The sequence below is a fragment of the Mytilus californianus genome, unplaced genomic scaffold (genome assembly GCF_021869535.1).
Source record: "Mytilus californianus isolate M0D057914Y unplaced genomic scaffold, xbMytCali1.0.p SCAF_3, whole genome shotgun sequence".
NCBI lineage: Eukaryota > Metazoa > Mollusca > Bivalvia > Mytilida > Mytilidae > Mytilus > Mytilus californianus.
The window spans coordinates 57,510,032-57,516,031 of NW_026262679.1; the positions used below are offsets into that span (position 1 = coordinate 57,510,032).

A 6,000-nucleotide genomic window follows, 5' to 3' on the forward strand; every position below is an offset into this window, starting at 1 on the left:
ATGATATTAAATAGATCGCACAAAATAATTATTTGTGTGCACTATTTGTGCGTACAATATATTTGCATTGAGCACAAAAAATAAAAATTTATGCACACCATATAATTATATTGAGGACACAAAATGTATATTGAGCGTACAATATATTTTTTCTCTATACCGTACTTTGATAGGTATAAGAAAATAATGGCCGATAAGTTCAGGAACCACACTTTGATATGATTGGTCTGCCAGGTGAAATTACATTTTAGTTCATTTAAACCAGCCTGGCGTATTTGTTTAAACTTCTCCGTTTCACGACTGCCATTAGTAAGTGATATCCCGAGGAAGGAAGTTGTCTTGAAGTTACATCATGACCTTCCCTTTTCTTTGTTTTGATTCTTGTGCAGCTGATTGAGTCAACATTTTTCAGTTTTATTATACTTTTAATAGGTCGGGAACTCTAGATTTCCTGACGTCAGAATATATTTGCATAGTAATTTCCGAAATAGAAGGTAAACATGGCCTTGAAAAACTGACCAATTGACTCAATGAACTACAATGCATTGTGGGCTACTACAAGTTTACTACCGCTTAAAAACAAGTGAAGTTAGTGGAAAAACTGTCAACTAATATAGTGTCTGGGACTCACATAATAAATGTTTTTGTTCAGCGAATGTGTTTAATGTAAAATATATAACATAATCTTCAAATTGCATGCTCAGATTAAAAAAATATTGTTTACTGGCTTCACGATTCGACTTTCTTTTTCGCCTTGTAAAAGTAGTTGAACAGGCTTTGTCCATTGTTATGCATTGTACCTGTGGATTAATTTCACGTGAAACAGTGAAATTTCCAATGAAGTGACCGCTGTCCAGAATAGAAATATTTTGAGTCCTTATAAACCCGTCAAAACGGTTTGAATTAAGGAATGGGTTACATGTCTATCTCTATATAGATATAGGAAGATGTGGTATGAGTGCCAATGAGACAACTCTCCATCCAAGTGACAATTTATAAAAGTAAACCATTATAGGTCAAGGTACAACCTTCAACACGGAGCATTGGCTCACACCGAACAGCAAGCTATAAAGGGCCCCAAAAAATTACTAGTGTAAAACCATTCAAACGGAAAAACCAACGGTCTAATCTATATAAATACAAGAAACGTGTATGAACTACATAAACAGATGACAACTACTGTAATCAGATTCCTGACTTAGGACAGGTGCAAACATTTGCAGCGAGATTAAACGTTTTAATGGTACCAAACCTTCTCCCTTTTCTGAAACAATAGTATAACATCACAACATAGAAAAATACACTATAAAATATCAATCGGAAGGCTTAACTCAATCAAAAAACGTAAATTAACACATAATGAACGAATAAATTTGACCTGTGAGTGTGACATATATGCTTTGGGATTATTTTGTATCCTGTATAAGGGCATACAATACAGTTTTAATCTCACGGTAATTTTTTTACGAAAATTTGCATACAAGCTAATTTACACCTAGTCAATTCAAATATGTAATAAAAAATATACCTTCATGTGCTACTTTAAGAGATAAATAGGGTCAAAGTTTTAAACATTTGCACAAAATTTCGGTTTTGTGGACAATACTGTCAATACTATCCTTTTGAAAGGCATACCTAACTTTTTTTGTTTCAAAAGATAAACACAAGCGCATTTTTGTAAAAAAAAATAAACATTTGGAAAACCTTCTTTACATAAGTATGTTCTAAAATTGTATAACAATTCTTTGGAATTAATTAATTTTTATCAAAGTTTCAGGATTTTAGAAAAAAAAACGGATTTTTTTTTTGCTGTATATTTATCTTATTTTTAAAAATTTCATCGGTGACTTTTTCATAAAAATTAGTATAAATAATCTTAACACGTAATGATAGCACCATAAATGATTTTATTAAGATTGGCAAATATCCGAGTCCGTTAAAAATATAAAAAATTCCAATATCTACTTTAGAAGAAAACGAACTTTGCAAAGACGAAAACAAAACGAAACTACAGCTGCTTGCATTGATTGAGGAAAATATTGCTTCATTACTTTCAGAACAAAGGGAACAGTTTGAAATAGAAAAAAGCCCCAAAAACTGAAATATGCCAAAAAATCAATACTTATAGATTTTGTTAACATTTTCAAAGAAGAATTAAGAAATGTCTTGAGTAGTTTTGATAAAATATGATAGATGATATAGGTTTTATACATGTTCTGTACCTGTCAAATTCTAAATATAAAAATATTAAACAGTATTCTATAGTAAATATCTCTTTTCAAGATAATGGAAAACCAATCAAGACATTCTGAAAGGTGTTAGTATATAAAAAAGAATAAGGAGGTGTGGTATGAATGCCAATGAGACAACTATCTACCAAAGTTCAAATGAAGTGGATATAAGCAATTATAGGCAACTACAATGAGAAAAACCCATACCGTATAGTCGGTTATAAATAGCCCCGATTGACAATTACACGTGTTTGTTTCTCAAAAACAAATTAATAAATAAATACCCTTCCTCGATTTAAATTTTTAATCATAAAAAAGGTACAATATCATAACATCAATTTTATGAAAAGTTTGGAAATTTTATTGACCCCAACAGATATTTGACACACAAAGGGTCTTCCTCTTTTTTACGAACCTAAACTTCAAGGATCCCTTATTTTTTTAACTATCTAAATGAAAGTTTGTCTTATGGGTAATTGTGTTTTTCACTGTTGTTTCGTTGTTGTCTTGTTGACGAATACCTGAAATCTTCGTGTAATTATTAATCATATAAATGGCTATATTTCGAGTAATTCAAACACTCGTTTCTTGGCATAAAAACAACTCTTTCTTAATCTGAGCATGGAACGAATACTTTATATCACGGACTATAAATGTGGATACAAAAAGTGAAAAACTAAGCGAAATTGTTAATCCCGCAATGCATGAAAAAATGTGTTGTATTTGAGTAAATAACACGTGTTCTCGGGTTGATCGTAAACACGTAGTAGTCCATCATGCATTGTTATTCATTTAATGGATTAGTCAAAAACGCATGAAAAAAAAATGCGTCATACGTAAATAAACAATTACATGTGAGAGGACATCAGTATGCTAATCTTTGCATATCCATATAAGGTAGTGTTCCCGACCTGTTTGAGAAAACCCTAAGTATATTAGATATTGTTTTTATTTCATGATTTTTTTTCAAATATAAAAACTGACAAATGCATGTAGAGATACATCTGTCTGTCTGTCCGGCCGAAAGACCTTGGATAGGAAACTTTTGTGAAAGTTATCTATAAAGGGGAATGGTTTAATACGTTTTTTATTTGGTAATCAGCTTGACAATGTTAAGTTAAATCGAGTAAGCAAATTTTACATCCACTTATAAAAAGAGTCGGAAGATACCAAAGGGACACTCAAAATGAGGGGGGGGGGGTCCAAAATGCATTAGTTGAAGAGAAACCGACAACACCATGGAAAAAAAGAAAAAATAACCAAAAGACAAACAAGATTCTATAAAACACTATATAGAAAACTTTAAAATTTATTTTGTTAAAAGTAACTTGTTAAATTAGTTTAGGAGCTACCTACAAAGGAGATATCAAAGAGTGGAAATAAAAAATAAACCATCTGTATTTAGTCATTTTTCTTAAAAGACTGAGCAACAATAATCCCATCGAACACTTGGGGTAATAGTAAGCAAATTCTGCTCTATATGTGACACTCGCTGTGATTTTCATGGTATTACTAAGTAACTTTTATATATCTAGTGGATGCCAGGCCTTAAGGAAAACTTTTCCAACTACATACGTTAGTTTTCAAGGTGTAAATACAGCCATTTTTGTCCATTTGTTATGGTGAACCGTCCGAATTCAAGCTTAATATAAAAATTTTATCATTTGCCACAAAACGTCGCTTTTCAGATAGTTTTTGTCTAAAATGGAAGTGGCCGCATTTGTGTTCAGTCTCAACCTTTATATATATGTTATGTATCATCATCAAATACAACATATATTTAAATGTTAAGATTGAACACAAGTGCGGTCACTTCCATTTTAGACAAAAAACCCGTCTAAAATAAGCACAAATGCTAAAATTGTAAAGATTTCAGTAATTTTGCATGAATTAATGATGCAAGTACCTGATGCATATATATGCATTGTTTTGTTAAAAACAGCCCATCTTTATTAAACACAATGATTCTTCTTTCCAAAAAAATAACTAAAAGTTTACATTTTTAACAACTTTTTGAAATGCTATATTTTGGGGCCAAAAAGGGGCCTTACCGGGCCTACTCCTAGTGAACATTGTAATGTCACAGACGATGTTAAACACTTTCTTTTTAAAACAATAAAATATATAAAAAAAAAACCTCTGTTCGATCTACAAATCATTAGTCTTATCATTAGTCTTCTTTAATGTAATAAATCAATAAATCATTTTTTCCAGACAAAATAACAACAACACTGGTTGATACAATTCTAGGAACCGGTGAAGAAGTTAAAAGTTTTACAATATACTGAAGACTTGCAATGGAAAATCCAGGAAACAGGTCTTTTACTAAACAGTATGAGAGAGCCAAGATGATTGTTGGATTTAAAATGCTTGGAAAATACAACCAAATGAAGACAAAAAATGCAGTGCATCAACAAACAAAACAACTACTGGAACGTTGGGGCACCAGTACTGAGTTCTGATTCTAAAAACAATTGTTCAAAATCTTCTACAAGTTTAAGAAGACTGTACATACATGTATATATATATTTATATAAAAAAGAAAAAAATAATGCATGTGCTTGAAACTTGTGTACATACCTGTAATGAATAGAAAAAATGAAAGAAAACAAAAATGAAAACAAAATGAAAAGAAAAAAAAAAGAAAAAAGAAAGAAAGAAAATTCAAAAAAAGAAAAAAAGAAAAGAAAAGAAAAGAAAAGAAAAGAAAAGAAAAGAAAAGAAAAGAAAAGAAAAGAAAAGAAATGAAAAGAAAAGAAATGAAAAGAAAAGAAAAGAAAGAATATTAAAAAAAAGAATAGAAAATTCAAAAAAAAAATGAAAGAAAAAGAAAAAAAAAAATTGAGGAGGGAGGTGGGTAATGCAGCCAAGTAATACTGTATTCACCAATTTTCATGCACCATAACACCCACAATCGTGATAGTACTCTTAGATTTGCCTACAAATTTTGTGATTAAATAATATAACCTCATTATGCAGGAAATCTTCTAGAGCAGACCCAAGTCTTTTATCATTTTCATTGATATAAGATACCCAAATTTTAATTTCTAAATAAAACCAAGGTGCTTATTATTATGAATACAGTACAACTTGCCAGTCACAAGCCTGGAATAAAGAGCCACATTAAAATATCAAGAATTAAGTTAGTTTAAACAGGACTGTTCACAACTTTTTTTGCCATTATATTCTTGTCACTCATATTTTTTTCGTTTCCTTTAAATTAGGTCGATATATTCTATAGCATGTTTAGTTACATGTACCTACCCTTTTTCATAGTCTCAATATACATTGCCTTCATGGTATTTCTTATATACAAATGTACTCCAGGTAAACAAAAAATTCTGGAACAAATTGTAAATTCTAGTTGTACAGTATGTGTCATACTAGTAAAAAAGGGGGGATACAAATTTAAACTTTTAACATATATTTAAATCATGGATTTATTGTGGCTTTTAATGCAGAGTGAATCACCATATAGTTTTAATTTTAGATTTATTGTGGCTTTTAATGCAGAGTGAACCATCGTATAGTTTTAATGATATTGTAGAACCAACTTGTAAAATTCAGAATCATACACCAATCAATACATAAGTAAAATTATATATTGTACTAGGAATACACAAATCATGATAACTCAATATAATCTATATGTAGTTTTTATTCTAGTCAAGACCATGCTCATTACAATAAAAATTGTTTTACAAATATCTTTAGTTCAGAGATAGTTTCTTTTCAGAGTCACAGTGTCCAATATTTTTTGTTCAACATA

General features: G+C 30.2%; 1 long non-coding RNA gene across 50 annotated transcripts in view; it reads left to right on the forward strand.

Moving 5' to 3' along the window:
- Positions 1 to 4,619, forward strand: part of LOC127733046 (uncharacterized) — a 38,886-nt gene extending 34,267 nt beyond the window's left edge. For all 50 annotated transcript variants that reach the window (XR_007996617.1, XR_007996618.1, XR_007996612.1 and 47 more), the window contains one exon: positions 4,446 to 4,619. This is a non-coding gene — a long non-coding RNA (uncharacterized LOC127733046). The remainder of the gene's footprint in view (positions 1 to 4,445) is intronic.
- The last annotated feature ends 1,381 nt before the right edge of the window (positions 4,620 to 6,000 follow it).